The sequence below is a fragment of the Notamacropus eugenii genome, chromosome 1, assembly GCF_028372415.1.
Source record: "Notamacropus eugenii isolate mMacEug1 chromosome 1, mMacEug1.pri_v2, whole genome shotgun sequence".
Taxonomy (NCBI): Eukaryota; Metazoa; Chordata; class Mammalia; order Diprotodontia; family Macropodidae; genus Notamacropus; species Notamacropus eugenii.
Genome location: NC_092872.1, coordinates 92,313,795 through 92,338,542, shown reverse-complemented (window position 1 = coordinate 92,338,542; position 24,748 = coordinate 92,313,795). Strand labels below are relative to the sequence as shown.

Below are 24,748 nucleotides of genomic sequence, written 5' to 3'. Positions count from 1 at the left end.
TTCAGCATGCAAAAAAGGACAAAAAGAGAATCCTATGTTAAATCTTTATCTAAAGTTTTAAAGTGTATATTAAATTTAACATTATAATAACAAAATCACCTGATTTGTTAATGTCCCTTTATGAACATTTTTACTTCTGTGTGTTTTTAATGTTTTATTGATTTTTTTTGCATCTCTTATCGCTACCTAATAACTCACCTTCTCAACCAAATAGAAGCACTCCCTTGATTATCATATACACATATATATACATAAGTAATATCTTATTATTATTTTATCATATTACAGGATCATAGATTTAGAACTGGATGGAACCATAGAGATAATTTTGTCCAACTCTTTAATTTTACAAATGAGGAAACTGAGGCCAAAAGAGATTAAGCAATTTACCAAGTAACACAGATAAGTGGCAGTGATAGAATTAAAACCCAAGATCTTCAGACAACAAATCTTAAATCTCTTCCACAATGCCTGGTATTTATAGTTCTATATCATTTTTTAAAAATTGCATGTATAAGAATATGCTTTTGTTTCTTAAATCTTGTAACTTCCCTGCTATCTTTCCTCATTCTTAGGAATGTAAGATAGAAACAATTGTGACAAGTCCTCTCTTTTTACCGACATCAGGTTTGCCTTTAGTCCAGTATGCAGTAATATCTGTTTTCATATTTTCCTTTCAGTTTAGCTGCCTTCTTTTTATAAGGTTGCTTGTCTTCTGCAGCAGTATCATTCCACATTTCTCCCAATTTTTTTTTTTTTGGCAACATCTTCCATAGAAAGATCAGAATGCTCCCCTTTGATTTTTGGATGATACTCAGAACAAAATAAGAAAAATGCCGGAGGCCTCTTCAGTGCATTGGGATCCTTAAAATTCTTTTTTATTTCTCCTTTAGGTGGTATGTAGGTTTTCATTTCTCCTTCATAATGAATCTTATCAGCTTTTGCCGTGTCCTCAAATTTTCCTTTCTCTTTAGCAGACATTGTCTTCCACCTTTCTCAGCATGTTTTAGAAAATTCTGAGTTCACAGAAGCATCTGGATGCTGCTCCTTGTGTTTCTCTCAGCATGAGGTTTGCATGAGGAAGGCAGAGGAAGACATTTTCCCTCTTGGTTTCTTAGGATCACCTTTGCCCATTTTTGATTAATTTCTGTTGGTGCTGCACAAAGTAGTCCAGCACCCTTCCAGCTCTTCCTTGCCCCAGAGCTGTCTCTGTGGAGCCCAGTGCATTGCCAAGCTACTCATCTTTTAAAGACCAGTATCTTCTCATGATATGGTATGGCCATAGAACATTACAGTTCTCAGAGAACTGTAGTTCAGGTTTACCCAAAATAGAAAGTACAGGCATATAATAGGAATGAATGGACTGTAGCATATTACAAACAAGGAACTGTGCAGAAGTGGTGTGAAGGATATAATTCGGGAAATGCATGGAGAAAAAAGAAGACACACTGGTCATGTGGAGAACTTCAGGAGAGTACACATGCTCCACTAGTACCCTGGAGTGATCCTGTGGGGGAGCATGGCCAAGAGACAAGGTAGGAACATATACAAAGATACTGGAGTGGTTCGCATTGCCTTTCTTTCCCTTTTTTGAGCCAAGCTCCTTTATCCCTTTGCCACATAAATTATTCCTTCTCCCCTTCACTCAGGGGTTCTTAGCCTGGGATCTATGAATGTGTTTTTTAAAAAAAATATTTTGATAACTAGATTTCAACATAATTGGGGTTTTTTGGTAAATACAACAAATTTTATTCATTTAAAAACATTATTCTGAGAAGGAATCCATAGACTTCGCCAGACTGCCAAAGGTATCCATGACGCAAACAAGGTTAAGAGTTTTACCTGAAATAGGTAATCTAAGTTTAGCCACAGAAAGAGAGTAATGGTATGTGTGAAACTGATGCCTCTTTTTGAACATAGATCTGTGCTGTCAATGTGTAAAACCAACAGCTATTTCTGATCATAACTCTACAGCTAAAAGGGACTTCAGAGGCCAACTAGTCTAATACCTTCATTTTTGGATGAGGAAGCATGTCCATGAAAATTAAGTCATACTGGTAGTAAGCATCAGATTGAGTTCAGGTGTTCTCACTGCCAAACTACCTTTTTACCATTGTAGCCTGCTAAAACCAGCGAGAGTGACCTTTAAGTTTTCAATATGAGCATTTACATCTGGAAAATTGGCCAATGCTATAAATCAAGGCTTGATTTGTTTTGTTGATAGTCTAGACTTTAAAAAGTGATGGGGAAAAATAATTATGAACAAATTTAATTAAACTTGGTGATTGGTGAGGAATTGAGATTAAACTTAAAAGTAGAAGGTCAAAGGAATCCCTCAAGGTGCTCACTAAAATGTAAAATCTTTTCAGCACTGAGTCATCACACGGCCAGAAGCAGGCCCCCAAATGCCTATGGAACCAGGAAGGACAACTCTGAGCGTGCTCCATTGGGGTGCAAGGGGATATGAAAATATGAAAAAAGATATTACTGCATACTGGACTAGAGGAAAACCTGATGTCGGTAAAAAGAGAGGACTTGTGACAATTGAGAAGAGTAAGAAAAAGAAAGAGGATGAAAAAGACCCAAAGGAGGATGAAGTTGGTGATGATGATGAGTAAGTTGGTTCTAGAGCAGTATTTTTTCTTGTGTATAAAGCATTTAACTCCCCTGTATGCAACTCACAACTTAAAATGTAAGGCTGTGTAAGATTTGTTTTTAAACTGTACAGTTTCTTTCTTTCTTTCTTTCTTTCTTTTTTTTTTTATAATTAACTCACTACCAAATGTGTCTTTAGATAGCCCTGTCCTTTAGTGGTATTTTCAATAGCCACTAACTTTACCTGGTACAGTATGGGGGTTGAAAATTGGCATGGAAATTTAAAGCAGGTTCTTGTTGGTGAAAGCACAAATTAATTATATTTGGGGATTAGGCTCATTTTCATCTTCAGTTGTCTGTGAAGCAGCATATGAAATAGCTGCTGTTCTGTTAACTGAATACCACTCTGTAATTGGAAAAAAAAGTTGCAGCTGTTCAGTTGACAGTCTGAAGGCTTCTAAGTAAATGCAATTTTTTTTTATAAAGAAAGATCAGTAGCTTATGAGAAAAAGGGACAGAAGAGATGAATCTCAAAAAAATAGTCAACCATTCAGTTACACGATTTTTTTTTCCATCCAGAGAGATTTTCGTTGTGGCTCCATTGAATCTAAAGTGGTAGAATCATAGAGGGCATTCCAGATCAATTATGATTCTATCTAATGAATATTCATCATCATTGAATGACAAGTTCCATAGACAAATAGTATTAAGGATTCCTATTTATTTAGTGGTTGGATTGGCTGATCTTTGAGGTCTCTTCCGATCCTGAGACGGTTATTCTGTGAATCGTTAGGATGAAAAATACCTGATAGCCCTTTTGTTTCAAGACACATTTGGCATATAGTTGATGTAACAGGATTCTGGTTCAGTAAAAGAATGTGAATAGACCTTTGGATTTTCCTTCAGTCATTTTCAGTCATGTTCCCTTTATGGGTTTTCTTGCAAAGGATGCTGGAATTTTTGCCATTTCCTTCTCAAGCTCATTTTACAGAGGAAATGAAGGCAAATAGGGTTAAGTGACTTGCCCAGGGTCACATAACTAGTAAGTGTCTGAAGCCAGATTTGAACTCAGAAGATGAGCCTTCCTGACTCCCAGCCCAGCATTCTATCCACAATGCTACCTAGCTGCTGTTTGGAGTTTATGATAATTGTATTTTATCTCTACTATTAATTTGACAGGAACTGACTTGGCTCCATTATATAAAGCATAATGGAAAGAGCATGAAACTCAGAAGTTCCTGCTCCATCACTAACTCATTGTGTGGCCTAGGGAAGGCTACTTAACCTGTCTGATATGTAGCTTCTTAATCTGTGAATGGAGATAGATCTAGAGACCCAGCCTCTTCTTGGGGACATTAATGCGTTCTGCTTTGGACTGACCCCAGACCATGTTTCACGTTCCATCCAGTCATCTACTAGGAAACCAGGGTCAAGGGAAGTATCTTGCCATCTGCCTCACACCCAAGTGTGAGAATCTTCCTCCTGCCCTGCCTTGCCCCCATCTCTTGCTCTGAGGATAATCAAATCACTAATACTTTTGCTACTGAAAAAGGTGTAATAATTAACTGCTCTATGACTCCTGAGACCAAAACTCCCTTCCCTAGTGTACATAAGGAGGACTTTGTTATCCTTCTAGAGTTAGTGTCTCTGGATCCATGGCCATGGGAATGTCTAGTTTCCAGGTGTTAGATAGCTCCCAGAATAGTCTCAAGGATTCTAGATAGTAGTTCCCAGAATCGTAGTGACAGACAGTTCTACTGAGGCTGAGCCATGAGGTATGGGGGTGACATAATGTAATATTCACTATTCTTGTGCAGAATGATGATACTGCTCAAGTTAACCTGTGAGCTTAATGCTGACAAGATGCCTTCTTTGTCTGTTGCCCTATAAAAGCAAGTGGGCATTGGTCAGTGTGTGTGTGTGTGTGTGTGTGTGTGTGTGTGTGTGTGTGTAACCCATGGGGCAACATCACAGGGATCCCATAGGGGAATTTGTGCGTGCCTCAACCAAAACTCATTGACGCTTGAGGGGATTTAGAGAAATGCACAAGTGTGCCTGTCTCGATTGACCCCATTGAGATGTAGGGGTAGTTCCCCCCTCTTCTCACCAGCCTCTTCAAGAAGGGTGATTAGGGAATGGTATAGGAACTGGTTTTCCTACAACCCTTCTGAGAAGACTAGACTAGAAGAAAGCTGATTATTAACTCCTTCGAAGTTGTCTGCCTGTTTAACCAGATCAAGAGTGAAGCTGTCGGAGGTTCAGCATCTCCTGTGTGTTATCTGCAAAACACCTGGCCAGGATTCATCTATATTTTGTTTCCCTGTTGAAATAAATGCTTCTTTCTATTTGTTCCCCACAGTCTAGTTCAGTGGCTAATAAATGTTTTCTTCATCCATTGTTGTGATTAGATAATGAATGTGAAAGTACTATGGAAAAGTAGAAACTATAAAAAATGCAAGTCATTATTATCATATCCTGCCTCTGAAATTAAGGAGCTCCCTCCCCATTGTCAAAGAGACCACCCCAAAGCAAGACATTCCTGGTGAGCAAGGCGGAGCAAAGACTTGGCAACATTCAGTGATGGAGCTTATGGAGACAATCAGCCAAGCTGTATTTCAATTGTGGCTGATGTCATCTATTTAGAAAACCTACACTTAACATAAATAAAAGCAAAACAGGTATTTCAAAATGCTGGGTGTACGTGAGCAAAATTCATTTGAAATGCATTTTTAAAAACACATTTCAACTGTACATAGGATTAAAAAAAATATTATGCCCTCCACAAAACATCAGGCATTATTTGTATCACATTAAAGTGAGCTTTGTCCAACGAACCACCTTGCTGGTATGTACTTTACATGTCAGACAACTTGCTATCTCATCTATACTTTATCACAGAAATCTATTCATCCATATTCTTATAACTCAGGTAAACTTACAGTGTAAAGCAGAAAGGTGGTACAGTGGATTGAACCTGGGCCTGCCATCATGAAGACCTAAGTTTACATCTGTCCTACCTACAAACTACTTTACTAAGCTGTACTAATATTTGTCAAACACGTAACACAGTGCCTGGCACATAGTAGGTATTCTTTTTCTTCCATAACTATCTATCTTTAATCCATCTCTAATTCTATATTTATCCTTAGTTTTATTTAATCTATCTCCAATTCTATCTATATCTATCACTTCATATGAAAAAAAATCCCAAATCTATGTAAACCTACCAGTTATAATACTTTCAACTGCTTAACCCTTTACAATGAAGTTCAAAGCCCTTTCCAAATATTTAAGTCATGGGCACCTTGGGTCAGTCATCCAACTTCGGTTTCTTCATCTGTAAAATGGGGATAATAACAGCCCCTACTTCACAAAGTTGTTGTAAGGATCAAATGAGATGTGTAATTTGCTTTGCTAAACTGCTTTATTATGTTGTTTTACTGCTATCATTGTGACTTTTAGTTCTCAGGCTCTTCCCAGAAGAAGACATACAATGCATTTTACACATAGGACAACTGAGAGGTGAAGTCACTTTGAAAAAAACATTAGTCCAGAGCAGGACTGCCTTCGTGAGGGAGACCTCACAAATCCTCCCCAACACCTGACTTTGTACACTCTACTAATGCCACCAAAATACATTAATGGGTCTAGGAAGATAGCTGGCTTTCTCTTCCTGCTGGTAGAATGTAATCTTATTGAAGGCAAGGACAGTTTCATTTTTGTCTTGTATCCTAGCACCTAGCATAGTACCTGGAACACAGGAGCTATTTAACAAATGCTTATAGAACGAATGAATGTCCTCTTCCTGAGTGGATGTGGTCCAGGCTTTGTTTTCTATCTCACAGCCACCTGAAGAGGCAGCAGCAGAGACTAGCACCACATTGTTACACAGGAGAACAGCTTAGAAGCTCATTAGTTTTAATAACCGGGGATAACACACTGCTTTCAAGTTTTCTTGCTTTACTTTCCCAGCCGCTAATGGCAAGGTAATCGGCAGAAGTGCTTCTATCTGTTATCATTCTTTCCTATGGGCACAAGGTTCCTTGATAGTTTTTAAGTCTCTATACAAGCACTGATAACCCTCAGATGTCAGCTGTGTATCAGAAAACACAAAAGGTGGCTGGAAAACAAATAGAGTGCTGGACATTTGACCATTTGGTTCTAAAAGGCACTGATTGTTGTACTAAACACACACACACACACACACACACACACACACACACACACACACACACTTTTTTCAGAATCAAGAATCATTGCTATCCCAGAAGGATGGAATTAAATATAGCTAAATATAAAGCTTTACCTTTGGCTAAAAAAATCAAGTTGAAAAATACACGTTGGGTGGCTGTACCTAGACAGCAGTTTACCTGAAAAAGATCTTGGGGTTTTAGTGGATTTCAAGCTCCATGTGAATACACAATGTGATATGATTACTAAAATAAGTTAATGCGATTTTGGGCTACATTAAGAGACAGATAGCTTTCAGGAATAATAGGTAGAAAACCTCCTGGACTATGTTCAGAAGAGACCACACAGAAAGTATTGTGTTCAGGCATGGGCACCACAGTTTGGATTGATAAGCCAGGGAGCATCGCCAGGCTGTCCCCAGAATGAAGAAAGCCTTTGAGTGTGTGCCATATAAAGTTCAACTAAAAGAAGAGCGGATGTTTAACCTAAAGAAGACAAAATTTGCGGATGATATTTTTATCTTTAAGGATGTGAAAAGCTGCCACATGGAAGAAATAATAATAACAAACCAGCATCTATATAGCAAGTTAAGGTTTGCAATGTGCTTTTCCATTTGTTCTCATTTAATCCTCATAACTGAGAAGCAGGTGCCATTATTATCACCATTTTTCAATTGAGGAAATTGAGGCATACGGGATTAAGTAATTTGTTTGAGTACACACAGCTTGTAAGTACTTGAGATGGGATTTGGACACATCATCCTGACTCCAAGCCCTGCATCGTATCCACTGTACCACCTAGCTGTCTACCTCTTTATTAACTGGATCAGGTGGCTTCTGTACTTCTAGAGTTAGTTATCACCAGGCCTTCAATGAGCTAAAATGTTAGAGGATCTCCTTCTCATACAGAGAAATGACATTCCTTAAAGAAAATGAAACATTTATTCATTAAACTATAATGATAATGCATTTTTCTAAGGACAAGAGGGAGCAGTGGTAACTTGCCACTACTATAAACCCCACCTAACAGCCAAGAATCTAGACATCCTAGGATCGCTCAACCTGTTTCATAGATATCGTCTGACCATTAATGGATCCAGGTCAATCAATTCTTCATTATCCGTGATTAGATTATCCACAGTGTGGTTTACCTATAAATCTTGCTTTCAAGTTCTCATTGACATGATTAAACCAAATAGAAAACAGTCCTTGGTTAACACAATTCATTAACTCTTATTTATGTTCCTTAAAGGCTATGGTTCAGTAAAAGACTTTGTGAACCAATCAATTAATCAGTTGGGTATTTATTGAATGTCTGCTATGTACCCAGCTTGGTGCTAGGAACTGTGGGTAATAACAAAAGGAATAAAAAGCATGTCCACAAAGAACTTTCAGTTTAATATACATTAATAAGCTAACAGTATATACATTGGTAATGTTAATGAGAGTTAAAGATCTTCCCCACCTGGACCTGCCCATTGTAGGAAGACACACATCTTTTGTTGATTTCTAATGAGGCCCTGGTTTTCAAGAGTTGTGATTCCCTCTGGCTCTGAAAAGTATATATATACTCTGAGTTGAAGTTTTGTTTTGGGGTTTACTCATTAAAAGTGTTTGTTTGGCCAGAGGAGACTCTAGATAGCTGCTAAGGAGCCTCCCAGCTTTGAAAGCCCAGATGTTGGTGCTTCACTCTCTGATTACACTCTGTGTGTAATGGTGAGACAGCTGAATCTGCCCATTGATCTGCGACGTATGTATTGTTTACGGTCAGACAGTTGGAAGCCCTGTCTGTTGGTCTTTATTTCTCTGTATTTTCTCTGAAGTTCAGGATGCTGACTTTTCCCCCTAAACTAAGTGAATGATAAATGTGCTTACTGAAAGTAGATTGTTGACCCCGTAAAAGTTGCTTTCCTTTTAGAAAAGCAGATGTAAGAACCCATATGGCAAGCCCTTCTGTGTATGCCGGGGTCCTTGCTGTTACAACATTAATTAGTGAAATTGTTTAATATTGACTATAAACATTATACCACTTCAGAAAAGGAAGAGATAAATATGAGATGTAGTAATAGAAGAAGTAGGATTCTTGTGCCTGCAAATGTGGGTAAAAATGTGGCTGATTGACTTGAATGAATTGATGCTGAGTGGTGTGCAGAACCAGGAGAATGCTGTATAGAGTAACCAGTCACACTGTGCAGTGACTAACTTTGATAGACTTGGCTGTTCTTAGCAATGCAAGGATGTAAGACAAATCTAAAGGACTCATGATGGAAAATGCTGTCCACATCCAGAGAAAGACCTATGGAGTCTAAATGCAGATTGAACCATACTATTACTCTCTCTCTTTTTTGTTTTGTTTTTTCTCAGGGTTCATTCCATTGGTTCTAATTCTTCTTTCAATATGAGTAATGTGAAAACAGTTCAATATGAATGTATATGTAGAGTCTATATCAAATTACATGCTGTCTTGGGATAGAGGGAGGGGAGAGATGGGGAGAAAATTTGGGACTCAAAATTTTATGGAAGTGAATGTTTAAAACTAAAAATAAATAAATTTTTAAAAAACCACTAGCTAAAAAAAAGAAAATGTGGCTGGATGGAGAGGAAGGAAGAAGCATTCCAAATGAGAGAAAAGCATATGCAAAGTACAGAAGAGGAATGAGTGTGGCCAGTGGAAGGGACAGTGAGGAGAATGACCTATCTAAAGAGAAGGTATATATTAAGGAATAAGGCTACCTATATAAGAGGACTATACTATTATACAAGGCCTTAAATGCCACACTAAAGAGTAAGAGCTTAATGTGTAGGGGAAGGTTAACTCTGTAAGGGGATAATTTTATTATAGAAGGCCTTGAATGCTAAACTGAACAGTAAGTGTGATATGTTGGGCAGTAAAGAGTCCTTGAACTCAATTACCTTCCCTAAGTCAAAGAAAGTAAGAAATACAGATATCACATCTTATCTGTAGATTTTTAAAGGCTGTATCACAAGAGGACAAGTTCTGGTAGTCCTAACCAAGCAAGACAAGTTTTTAGTGTAGGTCCAGTGATAACTGATTGTCTGAAAATCAACTTAGTTACTAAAATCAGATGGACCAGTAGCCAGAAGACTATTTATTCACCAGGCAATGAATTTTCAGACCAGCTCATAAAGTTTGTCTACTGAGTCTTGGGCAGAATTGCTATGTATGTTTGATGGAGAGAATATTCACATGAGGAAGGAGGGAATAAGCATTTATAGAGCACCAACGACATTCCCGGCACTGTGCTAAGCATTTTTTTTACAAATATTTTCCCATTTGATCTTTGAGATGTAGGTGCTAATATTATCCCCATTTTCCAGTCAAGGAAACTGAAGCAGACAGGGGTTAAATGACTTGCCCATGGTTACATAGCTAGTGTATGTATAAGGTGGGAGTTATACTCATGTGCTCCTGACTCCAGGCCTAGCACTCTATCCACTACTCCACCTAGTTGTTCCACAGATAGAATAATGAGTTTTTTAAGTACTGAAGAAATAATAATGAACAATTCATTTATACATGGCAAAGGTTTGCATAATGCTTTTGTCACAGTAGCCCCATGACATACATAGCACAACCAGTTTATTAATAAAGAGACTAAATAATTGGGGGTACAGTGTCCCTCCCATGATCCAGCTGTGAGGAGAAGTAGAGGGTTGGCTAGGGTGTGTTGAGAAGAACTGAGAAGACAGATATAGCTGAAGCAGAGAGAGAAAGGAACTCAGGGATCTTTGACTTACAGACCAGCTTATCTAGCTCCATAATGGAGTAGTAAAGGCCAGAAGGAATCAGAAGTCCCAGCCTGAAACTTGATAGCCAAAGCCCCAGGAAATATATTTCCATTTATACCAGATCTGAGTTCTACTCCCTAAGCTGAGCTGAGACCTCAATTCCATCCCCTGTGCTGTGAGGTCCAGGTACAAAGCTCCCTCAGAGTTTCAGCCTTTTCATTCAGTGAGTTGAATATTAAGTTGCTACTCCTTTGTACCTCTAGAGGGGAATAGCAGAGGGCAGGGGTAACTAAATAAACTCAAATTGAACATTTTCCAGAATTCTTGGGTCCAGATAATTTATTTGTCTGGAGGACCTTATGGGTTTAGGAGAGTAGTGGGCTAGTAATGTCATTGTTGAGGTTCAGTTGTTTTCAGCTGTGTCCAACTCTTCATGACCCCATTTGGGATTTTCTTGGCAAAGATACTAGAATGGTTTGCCATTTCCTTCTCTACCTCATTTTACAGATGAGGAACTAATGTGAACAGGGTTAAATGACTTGCCCAGGGTTACACAACTAATATGTATCTCAGACTAGATTTGAATACAGGAAAATCAGTCTTCTTGACTCTAGACCTGGCATTTTATTTGCTGTACCACCCAGCTTCCTTAGGTTAGTAATAGTGGAACTTCAGCAGGTGGAGCCAAGATGGCGGAGTAGTAAGACTGCTCTAGCTCTCACCTCATAGCCCATAAATACCTGTAGAAAATGACTCTAAAAAATTCTACAGCAGCAGAAGCCACAAAATGACAGAGCGAAAGAGATTTCCAGCCCAAGACAGCCTGAAAGACTGACAAGAAAAATCTATTGCACCAGGCTCAGAGTGGAGCACAAGCCAGCCTGGGCCATGTTGCAGGGATAGGACTGGAGCAGGTTTCAGGGTGTGGAATCATGGGTAGCAGCTGTGATTCCCAGATTTCTCAGCCCACAAATGCCAAAGACAGTTTCAAAGGTCAGTGAGAAAGCCCTTTCACCTGCGTGAGAGAGGTGTGTGGACTGGTGCCAGCATTGACCTCAGGGCAGCAGGAGCAACTGTAGCAGCAGCATCTACTTTTGGAACCCTCAGCCTAAAGATACCAGGGGAATCGATTGACCTATCTGGGTTTCAGTTCTGAGTGGTGGTCCTGGGGTGAGGAGGAGCACTGGCATGGTAGAACTTGTGGAGGCTCTAGAGAGGAGATCCTACTCTCAGTTGCTGGGTAGAAAAGAGTACTTATGGTTGCTCCCAGACCAGAGTGCAGGCCTCTCTTTTGATTGTGACATCTTGGAGAAATTGAGAACTTACAGGTGCCTAGAGTATACCCTCCACTTGACAAAAGACTCAAAAGTCAAGTCACTGACTGGGAAAATGCCCAAAAAAGGGGGAAAAAATGCAGAAGGTTACTTTCTTGGTGAAAAGGTATTTTCTACCATCCTTTCAGGATGAGGAAGAATAAAGCATACCATCAAAGGAAGACATCAAAGTCAAGGCTTCTAAATCCAAAACCTCCAAAAAAAATATGCTCTAAAAAAAATTGTCTCAGGCTATGGAAGAGCTCAAAAGGATTTTGAAAATCAAGTAAGAGAGGTGCAGGAAAAATGGGAAAGAGAAATGAGAGCAATGCAAGAAATCCATGAAAAGCAAGTCAACAGCTTGCTAAAGGAGATCCAAAAAAATGTTAAAGAAAATAACACCTTTAAAAATAGACTAGTCTAAATGGCAAAAGAGGTTCAAAAAGTCAATGAGGAGAAGAATGCTTTAAAAAGCAGAATTAGCCAAATGGAAAAGGAGGTTCAAAAGCTCACTGAAGAAAATAGTTCTTTAAAAATTATAATGGAGCAGATGGAAGCTAATGACTTCATGAGAAACCAAGAAATTATAAAATAAAGCCAAAAGAATGAAAAAATAGAAGACAATGTGAAATATCTGACTGGAAAAACAATCGACCTGGAAAATAGATCCAGGAGAGATAATTTTAAAATTATTGATCTACCTGAAAGTCATGATCAAAAAAAGAGCCTAGACATCATCTTTCATGAAATTATCAAGGAAAATTGCTCTGATATTCTAGAACCAGAGGGTAAAATAGAAATGGAAAGAATTCACCAATCACGTCCTGAAAGAGATCCCCAAAGGAAAACTCATAGGAATATTGTAGCCAAATTCCAGAGTTCCCAGGTCAAGGAGAAAATATCACAAGCAGCCAGAAAGAAACAATTCAAGTATTGTGGAAATACAATCAGGTTAGTGATAGTGACCTTTCAAATTTTTGCATATGTATTGTGCATTGTCTACTAATAAGTACTATTTGCATATAGATTATATACTGAATAAATACTACATAGAGTAGCTAAGAATGTTTGATAATATACCAAAGTCATATGACTAGCACTCACTGAAAAAAAATGTTGTTGTTCAGTCATTTTAGTTGATCTGACTTTTTTGTGACCCTATTTGGAATTCTTTTGGCAAAGATACTGGAGTGATTTGCCATTTTCTTCTCCAGCTCATTTTACAGATGGGGAAACTGAGGCAAACATTTTTAAGCCACTTGCCCAGGGTCACACAGCTAGTTAAGTGTCTGAGATTTGAACTCAGGAAGATTAGCCTTCCTGACTTCAGGCCTAGTCTGCTATCTACTGCACCAACCTAGCAGCCACCACTGAAAATTAGCCAGTTCCAAAAAAGGAAGTAGAGTTTGCCAGCTGGTGGAAGCCTCAGAGCTAATTTTGATAGGGAGAGATCCTCAACAGTAGCAGAGCTAAAGGATACTCTGACAAGTACAGACTGTGACACTTAGTACTTCTGCCCTATGTGGGCATGAGCAAACCTGAGAGAGACCATAGGACTCCCAGTGAATGGATATGAATGCCACCTGATGGTTAGAGGGGAAATTAGTGATCTCAAGAAAGAGCCACAAAAACAACTAGCTGATGTGTCATTTCATGAAGCCTTTAAAAGGAAGTCATTTCTTCTGTAAGAGAAACCTCAATATTTCCAAGTCTTAAAGGTGTAAGCTTATGTAAGAGAAAGCTAAATGGACAAATCTGTTTTTAGGTTGGCTGACTGAATGGAGTTAGCTCTCAAGAAATTTCCTCTTTCCTATCTTTAAAATTTCTCTCTACAAGGTACTCTTTTTCTCACCATCATCAAATAACATTCATTGAGTGCTTAAATGCACAGGAAATCCTACTAAGTACTATGCAAAAGGCAATCATCATCAGGCATTTACTATGTGCCAAATGCCATCCTACAAAAACAAAAGGTAAACGACCTATCCTCAATACATTTATATTCTAAAAGGGAAAACAGCATGTATGTACACAAATACAGGCAAAATTCATACAAGGTCGTTTTGAGAAAGAGTGCATTAACAGTGGGCAGAGATCAGGAAGAAATTGGTGCTGAAACTGAGTATTCAAGAAAATCAGGCATTCCTGGTGAGGTGGAGGTGAGGAAAGAACATTCCAGGCATGGTGAACATCTGATAAATGAAGGCACAGAGTCAGGAGACAGAGAATATTTATTGCGAACAGCAAACAGACCAGTATGGCTGGACTGAAAAAGTATGTGGGGAGGAGTAATATGTAAGATGACTAGAAAGGAGACAAGTTGTGAGGAGTTCTAAATGCCAAACAAAGAAGTTTATGTGTGATCCTTACATAACAGGAAGCCACTGGGGCTCACTGAGTGAGGAGGTGAGAGCTAACACAAACAGACATGTGCTTTAGGAAAATTGCTTTGTTGGTTCTATAGAGGATGGATTAGAATGAGAGGGAGGCTTGGAGTAGAGAGATTTAAGTAGGAGGTTATTGTAATAGTCCAGGAGAGAAGTGATGAGGAGCTGAATTAGAATGATGGTATATGAGTGTAGAAAAAGAATTACATGGATGAGAACCCTCTGCCCTTTGCGGGGGGTGACACGGGTTTCCAATAAGACAAGCACAAGGTGGACATAGGGGTGTAAAATATACAGACAATTAAATAGAAAATTAACCATGACATAAATGGAATGTATAATATGGTACCTCTTATAAGAGTAAATTCATTTTCAGGAACAAGATGGATCATTAAGAATATCCACATGTTCTGATAGGGACATAAGGTAATGTGAGCATAAGGGTTGCTCACCCAATCCCCAAAGATTAGATCTTCCAATTTGGTTAAATTGGAGTGGTAGAGAGCAAAGATTCTGTAGCCCTTGAGGACAAACCAATCAAATTTAAAGAATTTAAAGTAGTTTAGAGTGGAACTGGGGATATGCTCAGTTATGTAGCCTCTACAACACCTACACTAGATCATTAAGGCTAACAAGAAGTATGCACAAGGAAAGAAAGGATACCACAAGCCAAGATTATGGTCTCCTAGTTTAGAGCTGTCATCACCACCACCACCATCATCGTCATACATATAGAGATTTAAGTTTCACAAAGCCCTTTATGTACATTATCTCATTTGATCCTCTTGAGAGAAGGGAAGAAACCTTTGATGCTATCAGCATCACTGAACACATGTCCTGTGTTCTGGGAAGGATTTGAATAGCAACACTTGGTATATTTCCCCATCCCTCACCCCCTACCACTCCTTCCATCCTGGAAAGGAAGAATATCATTTATGCTTGGGTGCTTATCTATTCTCCAGGATTCTCAAAGATTAAAGAATACATACATACATATATATACACATATATATGAAACAATCCAGATGAAAGTTATTTATACTGATAAACTATCCATAAACATTAAGCACACATATGTTGTTGTGTATGCATGTATACATGTGCCTCAATGGATCAGTGCTCTCATATGTGGATACTCCTTTCAATTACTGGGAACATAGCCATCCATGCCTACTGATAACATAAATGAACACAAAGGCAAATACTCAAACGATTTGAGATTGCCTCAGTGGGAACTCCCAGTGTGGTTATGCCCTCTACCAAAACAGCAACCTTCCTCTGACATTCTAATGGAATATAAGCTTTTTTCAAGCAAGGACTATTTTCACTTTTTCTTTGCATGACTAGAGCCAGTTATAGCACCAGGCACAAAGCAAGAGCTCAATAAGGGCTTATTGAATTGAATTAGATAAGACTTAGTTGGTAAGTCTTAGGGAGCTGCCAAAGGCATATAAAAATTGTGGCATAGTGCCCAAAGTCAGGAAGACTTGGAATGGAAACTTGCTTCATATACTTAGAAGCTGTGTGACCCTGGACAAGTCACTTAACCTCTTTGGGCTTCATTTTTCTCATCTGTGAAATGAATAAATTGGTCCCTTTAAGGTCCTTTCCAGCTAGAACTCTATGCTCCTGTTAAGACTTGCTCTAGGTTGAACAGCTATCAGAGACAGGATTCAAACCCAAGTCTTTCTAACTTCAAGACCAAAACTCTCTCCACAGCTCAACCAGGCATTCAGAGAATTGCTAATCTTGAATGGTAAAATAGTCTATGTTTTGAAGTGCCAGTTGCCTCAGGTCTTAACCCCTGGCTCAATTCAGTCCAGACCATATGACCTCTGTATCTCATTCCTCTGAGGCAAGAATCAGGAATGCTCTTCCAATTTGGTTAAATTGGAGCGGTAGAGAGCAAAGATATACCAAAAGGGGTATACACCCCTGAAGACAAACCAACCAAATTTAACATGGTTCAGAGCAGAACTGGAACCTTGCCATCTGAGACCCAACAATCTCACCACAGAACAACTTACTTCTCTGTGCATGGTGGAAACTGGATCTCTCTCAGTTGGACCCATTGGAAATCTGAATACATCATTGTAAAATGGTGTGGAAATTGGAAGGGCAGGGAGATAGATAGCATGACCCTTTTGACTCAAGCCACATTTTTCCCCTTACCTGTTCCATTGTGTGAATCAGAGGAGGGGAGGAAGGCATTCAAAGTGCTGTTTGGCATCTGTTCTGAATGCTGACTAAGCAGAACAGATGTTATTCCCTAAAATCCAAGCCCTTCCATGAAGAAAGAGAATTCTGTGATCTTCAATTCGACGGTTACTAATCTTCTTTTTCTTTCCCAATTTCATTCATAGGGTAGGAACTGGAAAACTGATGTAAACAGGCAGGCAGCTTCTGGGACCTTTTTATCTTGATGTATAAATGCTTGAGGTAGCCAATCCTAAACCAAGATTCTTACTAGCACTTAAGGAAATGCAGAAAGCCCTGCTTCCTCTTAACTAACACTCAGGAGCCTGAAGCACTTTTGCAGAGAAGTGTAGTTTTACCTAGCTGTCCTTGACCCAAATTTCCACTCTTCCTTACAGCTGGGACAAGCTTTGGTTAGAAGGGCAGGAGGGGGAAGGTGATGGGAGTGGGGAGGGATTAAAGATGGGGGCTGGAGATGGAGGCTTGAAGGAATTTCAAGTTAAAGTTAATAGAATTATTTTATGTGCAAATGAAATGTTCAGGTTCTATGCATTTTTGAATATGTACTACAGACAGGACCCCTCATTTTCAGGGTGCTCCTACTGGAGCTCTGTGATGAAAGAAAGAAGGCAAAATGCTGGATGCTTCCCTCACATTTTGCCAAAAGATCTTGGGGATAAAGAGGATGGCACTGTCCCAGAAGACAGGAGGGTTTCCACCAAAGAGAACTGGACTTGCTTTGGAATCCCAGGTATATGCTCCAGTGACCTGGCAAAGGAGTCCTTCAGTCCTGCTGGGAGACTCCACTGTTCGTGCTCTCCCATTCAGGAACTATTTCTGACTTAGTGGAAGGGCAGGGAACCTTATTCAGTTCTCAGAATCATGGAAGGGATTTGGGGGAAATATTCTCTGCCCACTGTAACCTCTGAAATGCCAGGCCCAGACACTGGGCAATTTCCAGGAGCACCAGGCACTGCTACTGCCAAGCAAAGTCAAATGCAGGATTGCCTTTCACTCCCCATTTTCCCTTGGACAAGCATCTAATCACCCTCTTCAGAGTTCCTGGTCTCCGGCAGTCTTTCTACAGGCCAATCTGGCAAACACCTTTGGCCGCCTTGGCCCCTGTCTCTGGAGAATAGTGTAAACTCACCTCCTACCTATTAAATCTGGCCTTTAGCCACCTCTCCCTCAGATCTGACCCTAAGGGCTTGAACTGGCCCCTAGCTCCTTGCAAGGAGATTTTAATCTGGTGGATCCAGTCTTTGATACCTCCTTTTTACCTCTGGCCCTGCTCTGACTTGGGCCATATCTTTCCCCATTTCAACTGCGGGACCAAGTGCCAAAGAGGTATTTCAGAACCGGTCCCGCTGATTCGATGAAAACAAAGTCAACATTCATAAAGCCAAGTAATAAAGCAATTTAAAAAACAACCCAGCTTAAAAAAAAAAGCTGTGTTCGGAGTGCTTGCTCTTTCAAAATATGTTTCTGTCACCATATAGCCTAGTCAAGTAACATTCACACTGTTTGTGGCCACAGAGAATTCCTGTAACTATATTCATTCACTGGACCTGTGATTTCACTGACAGACAGTACTCCTCAATAAAGGAATTCCTCCTCCAAGCACAGGTAGGCTCCTTCCCTACAATTTATATCCTTAAAGAATTACTTAGAGCACTGAGAAGCTGGGACTTGCTGGGTCACACAGTCCCTACAAGTCAAATTAAGCTAGGCATATGAATAATGATGATAATAACACATTTAAATATCATGTTAGTGTTTAAAAGGGACTTTCTCCAGCAATTACAAGGGGGACAGGAAACCAGGTGAATATGAATGGCTGGGCTCTTTCAGGCCACACCACCGATCAATATTTGCTAATGTGTTTCTTTTTCCTATATCTATCTGTAGGGTCTAAATTGGGGCACCTAGGTGGCAGGCATAGTGAGAAGAGCATTGGACTTAGAGTCAAGAAGACCTCTCTGGCCTTAGACACTTACTAGCTGTGTTAACCCTGTTTGTCTCAGTTTCCTCATCTGTAAAATAAACTGGAGAAGGAAATGGCAAACCATTCCAATATCTTTGCCAAGAAAATCTCAAAAAGGGGTCACAAAGAATCGGACAAGTCAACAGTGTCTAAATTGGGAAGGATAGGGTGAACCTCAATACCATTCATTTACAGGAAGCCTAATATTGTCCTATTATCTGATTGGATTTGATCAAAAGGATTTGCTTGTGAAAAAAACATCCAACTACCTTATTTATAAAGTCAACACTTAATGAATAAATAAATGTGACAATGGACAAAGTATTCAAACTATCTGAACGTCAGTTTCCTCATTGGTAAAATGGGGGTAACACCCTACTTATCTCACAGGTTAATTGCTGGAGAAAGTCCTCTTTAAACTTTACCATGATATTTAAATGTGAGTTATTATCATCCTTATTCATATGCCTAGCTTAACTCACACTCAAGGCATCATGGGATCATAGATCTGGAAGGGACCTCAGAGGTCAATGAACATTTTAAAAGCACTATGTTCCGGGCACTGTGCTAAACTCTGGGGATACAAAGCAAGGCAAAAAACTATCCCTGCCCTCCTGAAGGCTCTAATGGGAGAGGCGGCATGCGAATAACTACATACACACATGTGTATATATACATACACACGTGTATATATACATACATATACATGCACGTGGGGGGGGGGATGCTAAACTCTAAATGGAAGGTGATCTCAGAGGAAAGACATAAGTCAACGCCCTTATTTTACAAATGAAACTGAACACCAAGGGTTAAGTGTCTTGATCAAGGTCTCATTGGTAGTAGTACTGTAAGGGTCACAGGATAGAAGCAGACTGTCTCCCAGGTAGCTGGGTATCAAAGGGGATAGAATCCTGGGCCTGGAGTCAGGAAGACCTGAGATCAAATCTTTGCTGCGTGACCCTGGATTTGTCTCAGTTTCCCAGACTGTAAAATGGGGGTAGGACCTACCTCACAGGGTTGTTGAGGAGCCAATGAGATAATTGTAAAGTGCTTAGCAAAGCTCCTGGCACACAGTAGGTGCTTAATAATGCTTGTTTCCTTCCTTTCTTTGCCTCCAGAGCCAGTCAGTGTTCTTTCCTGCAGTACCATCCCACTTCCATTTTTGTCTTCCTTGAAGCGGTAAGATTTCAGCGTTTCTGAGGTGAAGTGACATTACACACCAGAAAGGAAATTCAAAGAGGAATTGTCAATCTAACTTGGATTCATGGGTATCTAGGTCCCTCTAGAGGATGGAGGATAAGGGGTATCTTGTGTCTGGTTTGATTTTTCGTCTTGGCTCCGGGAAGAAGAGCAAACACAAAACTTCACTCCAGCTAGACTAGGAAGAATACATTCTCATTTGGATGATTTGTTTTTGCTTGTGACAACCACTGTGACCAACAGAGGACAGCAAATACATTTTTTTAATGATCAAGGGGATATTTTTTTTTTTTTTCAGTTTCATACTCTCCAGAAGTGTCACCCCCGATTTTCACAGCAGGAACCTGGCTCTTTAAAATATAAGCCTCCCTTATCTCCATAGTCCTCGAAGAAAAAGAGGGAGGGAGTGGGGGAGTGGAGGGGAAGACTTCTGAGACCTTTCACACCAAGTTTGTCGAAGGATTGGGAGATGGGGGCGGGGAGGAGGGAGGAAAGCATAGGCAAGTGAATTTAACAGAACTACTCATTGGTTAATATTACTGCTTACTTAAGTAGGGCCCTACACAGTCTCCAGCTTTCCTTCAGACAGCTTGGAATTGTTGACTAAGCACAGGAGTTAAAAGCCAGAGCATGTTTTCAATTGCAAGATAAAAAGAAAAGTGAAGACTTTTTCAGAACTTGCGAGTAGGAGAGTCTCTCCTTTCCCCTACCTCCCCACCTCTTAAAATATCTTGCCAAATCACAAATCACTAGCATTGAACACTGGAGACGTACGTGTTTTGGGAAACACCCCCCACTCACCCACAACTATTTGATGGAGATTGGGTAGGTATTTGTTAGTGTGCTGAAAGGTACAGGTGCTTTCTGAAAGTAATCCCTGCATTCTGAAAATGGAAAGTTTTTCTGAAGTGGGGGTGTGCGTGGAAGCAAGTCCCATTACACCCCCCACGCCGCAGCGAATCGGAAAGCTATCCATGGAAGGGCCAAGAGTGAAATTAAACTGTTACCTGCAACAATAACGCCTCAGGTAGGTTCTCAAACAATAGAGGCTCCTTGCCTTCCTACGCTGGGAAAGAAAGGGGTGCCGGGGGAGTTGTGTTCCACATTCACAGACTTCTGAGTTAGGAGGACCCGGGCTATCCCCAGCGGCTTTTGTGTTGATGTCTCCCTCATTTCTAGGAATGCCCCAGTCCTGTTACTATATTTGGAGACAGCTTCTAGGAAAAAGCTCTCCCCCTAACTCCACCCCACCCCCCAAATCACATTCCCCTTATTCTCAGGCTCTGCCTATCTCTTGGGTGCTCTGGAGTAGCGGTAGCCACCACCACCTCCCCCCCGCCCCCCCCAGGGCCCTGCCAACCCCAGCCCAGCCCAGATCAGCCCCCGCCTCTCCCAGCCCCTGCTATAGGGCGGATGGCCTGGGTCCCGGCTCTAGGGCGCTGGGAAGCTTTGCAACAGCGTTGCAGAAAGGAGAGGAGAGCCGAGCAGGGGAGGACCTGGCGCTGCTCCGGGCGATAGGGAGTGGGGGTACCGGAGATCTTTGGCAGCGGGGGTGGCTGAGCGCTGCAACATCTGCCCCCTCTGCAAAAAGAGGTTTTTTTCTCCTGCACTTTTAATTTTAATTTTTGTGGGAAAGGGGCCTTCCTAGGAATGAGGGGTGTGTACATGGGGGAGGGAGCTCTTTCCACCTCTCGCTCCCTTCCTCTGCCCTTCCTGCCCCCCTCCCCCGGCACTGGATGTGGCCTCTGGGCAGATCGTGGCGTGGTCGCGGTGATGTTTGCGGGGAGTCTGGCGGGGCGAGCTGGCAGAATGAGTCAGGGATCTGCCGGGGATCGAGGCGGCACCGGGCCGGGGCAGGACGGGCTGGCGGCTGCTTCTCTCCCCGCCCCCCCAGCCCCCCTTCCTCGGCAGTGACAGGCGGAGCCGGGGAGCGCTCCCTGCAGACCCACAGGAGGAGGGATCTGCCAAGGGAGGAGGGATCCGCCACGCGAGGAGGGATCCGCCACGCGAGGAGGGATCCGCTGGTAAGTGCCCCCTACCGCCTGCCCCCCTTGCGGGGGGCAGGGTTCGCTGGAGCGGCAGGTGTGGACCGCAGCGCGCGTGGCCGTGGGGGCTGCAGCCGGCGACGGAGCAGGCAGGCAGGGGGCAAGGTGGGGAAGGAGGGCCGGGAGTCCCCCGGGACGAGAAGGGGCGGTGCTGGCCCGAGTCTGGTCATTTGCTTTTGCCGAGGGTGGGGCGGGGGCCGGGGGCTCTGCCCCGCTGCCCCGATGTCCTAGCGGCGGTGGGGAGTGGGGAAGCTGGGGCTGGGGGTGCAGCTCGAGAGGGAGACTGTGCTGGGGGGCGTGCAGGGGTGGGGGCGCGCTGCGGAGGCACCTGGGCGCTCCCCGGGGACCCGGCGCCAGACGCTTGTCTGGGCTTCGCCGCTGCCTCCCGGAGCCCGAGGCTGGTCAGGGCTGAGGGGCCACGGAGAAGAGATCTCCCCCCTTTATGTGTGTGTGGCGGGGCGGGGGGGGGGGGCACAGAGGAGATATGTGGGGGGGGGGGGGGCGGCGAGGCAGCTCCGGCTCGGCGCTTCCTCCTTCTCCAGCGCACTCAATGAAAAATTAATGAGGTGGTTGGAATGTATTGCTAAGCCTGCGGCCCCCTCCCCCGGCTCCCCTGTCCCCCCCCTCCGGCTCCCCTCGCCCCCTCCGCGTTTGATGCCCAGGTTGGAAAAGAAGAGTTCTGCGGGATACTAACGGTGACCCTGGGTGACAATGCCAGCCCGCAGCCTGGGCAGCGCACCCCTTCCCCGCCCCCGCTCCCCACCCTGCCGCGTGTTCCCCGGCTCGGACCCCGAGACAGGGGTCAGGCCAGCGACCCCCTCCTCAGCTCGGAATTTGTGAATCCTGGCTTACACCCCGAGGGGGGGTCACCCCGAGGGGGGTCCTCGGGGCGCCCAGGGCCCGTTTTGAGGGACCAAGCCATGTGCCCAGGAGCGGCAAGAGAAGAGCTATTGTAGAGCCCAGGAGGCACCCCAAACAGTGAAAGTGCATGCAAAACGTATCCCCCGAAGGAGAGAGGGTGGCAGAAAGCTGCCGCGGAGGGACTTGGCCTAGGCTTTTGTGTGCCTGAAGTTTGGATTAGACAGCCTTGGGGGTGTGTATCTGCGTCTCAGACGAGAGATAAATACAAAGTTGCTTCAGCGGGACTTGGAAAATAAACAAAAAGGAAAAGGTATTTTCACTTACGAGGTCTTGTTTTCTTTTCTCCCTGTCTCTTACCCACTCTCCTTCCCCAGCCCCCCACCAAGGAGAGCCGTGGAATGTGTGCCTCAGATCCTTTGAGGACACATCCATATTTATATTTTATTTTTAGGAGAAGTTGTGGGGAAACACACACACACACACACACAGACACACACACACACACAGACACACACACACACACACACACACACACACACACACACAAAAGGGTGGGGAAAGGGCCCAGCGGCCAGTTTCTGAAATATAACCACCATTGTGTTTAATTCCTAATTGGAGCTATTAAGATGGAAATAATTTACACCAATCTCAGCAAGCAGCAAATTTGACTTTAATGAGAGTCAATTAAAGGCAAAAATAACTAAACTTTAGTTTGAAATGAAGTCGGGAATTTGAATTTGTAGATGAAGAGGCAACTGCAGACTTTTACTAAGGGAAATCCTTTTTCGTCCAGTTTAGGGAGGGACTGGGTATACTGGGATTTTCATTGAGAAAAAAGTTTAAGCTTTCTTCAGCTGGATCTTGTTTAGATAGAATATATTTCTAAAGGAAATGTTGGCTGCCAAACTTGGGAAATAAGGGATAAGATGTAAGGCTTAAAAAAAAAAAATAAAGATCTTGAAGTACTTGCCTTTATTTCAGGAAGTCAGAGACATATGCTAGCCTTAAGAGACAGACATGCATTAATGACTTAGCTTTGAACTGTCCTGAGTAACCCAAATGATTATTTCTCTGATGACACAGTAATTTCAGAGCTCCCACCCATGCAGTCCCTTCACTTGTTTGATTCCCTGTTCTGTGTAAGATGTACTCGATATAGAAAAGGAGCCTCTGACGGTTGTGATTCCAGAGTCGGGGTTTTGAGGGCGAGATGAGTTTATGTTTTATCCAACTGGCCCACAAAGTCCCGCTTTTGGTGGTCACTTTAATCAACAAGGGAACCAGCCCCCAGTGGCTCTTATAGGGTGCCAGTGAGCTAAAACTACTTGTCTACAGCATTAATACTACATCATTAATACTACATGCCTTGCATAAGTACGTTTTCAGCCCTCTCTCTGCCAAAGAAAGAGAGGATTTTGCTTTATGTATGCTTGTATGTTTTGTAACTCCAAAAGAATGATTGCAGATAGGTAGGAGCACGGAGTTCAAGTGTTTATGGTTGTTCTTAAGAAATGTGATTTTTTTTTTTTTAAGATCCTCATTAGGAAACCCAAAAAAGACGCTTTAGGAAGGAAAAGTGCAGCTTGTGTTTCCGTAGCTTAATGCTGAAGAGTTAAGGAGATGCATTAGCCAGCAGGCTTTTGGGGAAAGGGTGGAGAAGTAGAGTAGCATATAAAGAAATGCTAGACATTTTAAAACCCCTCAATGAAGTCATGAATTGTAATTGCCCTGGATTTTTCTGGTCAGAAAGGATTGACCTTTACGGAAGTTTTGCTTTTTTTTTCCTCTTTGGAGCGCTTAGACTTCTTTGGAATACCTTGTTACTAGACTATAAGTAATTTTTATAAGAAAACCTGGGGCTCGATCGGGGAAATTTCCTTTCAAGACATAGGTGCTGCAGTCTTCAGAAAGTTAACTTTCTAAGTTGAGGCTTATTTTTTCCCCTTTTATTGTGGACACTAGCTTAGGAAACAGGGTATATTGTAAACTTTTCATAGTGAAAGAAAAGTGAACTGTACCTGAAAACTTTGAACACAAAGTACCTGATAAAAGATGGGGTTTGAGATAGACAAAACGTATGTACACACAGAATATATTTGTGTACTTGGGCCTTGGCAAAAACTAAACTCTTTTCCTTGCAGAAGTTTTTCTTAATATTAGCACACAGCTGTATTACTCTACTTAAAGCACAATGAAGAAACAGTATTCTCAGTGCTTAGCAATTCAT

At 41.9% G+C, this 24,748-nt stretch overlaps 1 long non-coding RNA gene and 1 pseudogene across 2 annotated transcripts in view; both read right to left on the bottom strand.

The window, feature by feature from the left end:
* Positions 1-24,748, bottom strand: part of LOC140504633 (uncharacterized) — a 184,811-nt gene that overhangs the window by 119,767 nt on the left and 40,296 nt on the right. The gene's annotated exons all lie outside the window — the stretch shown is intronic.
* On the bottom strand, positions 483-1,273 carry LOC140523426 (high mobility group protein B1 pseudogene; annotated as a pseudogene).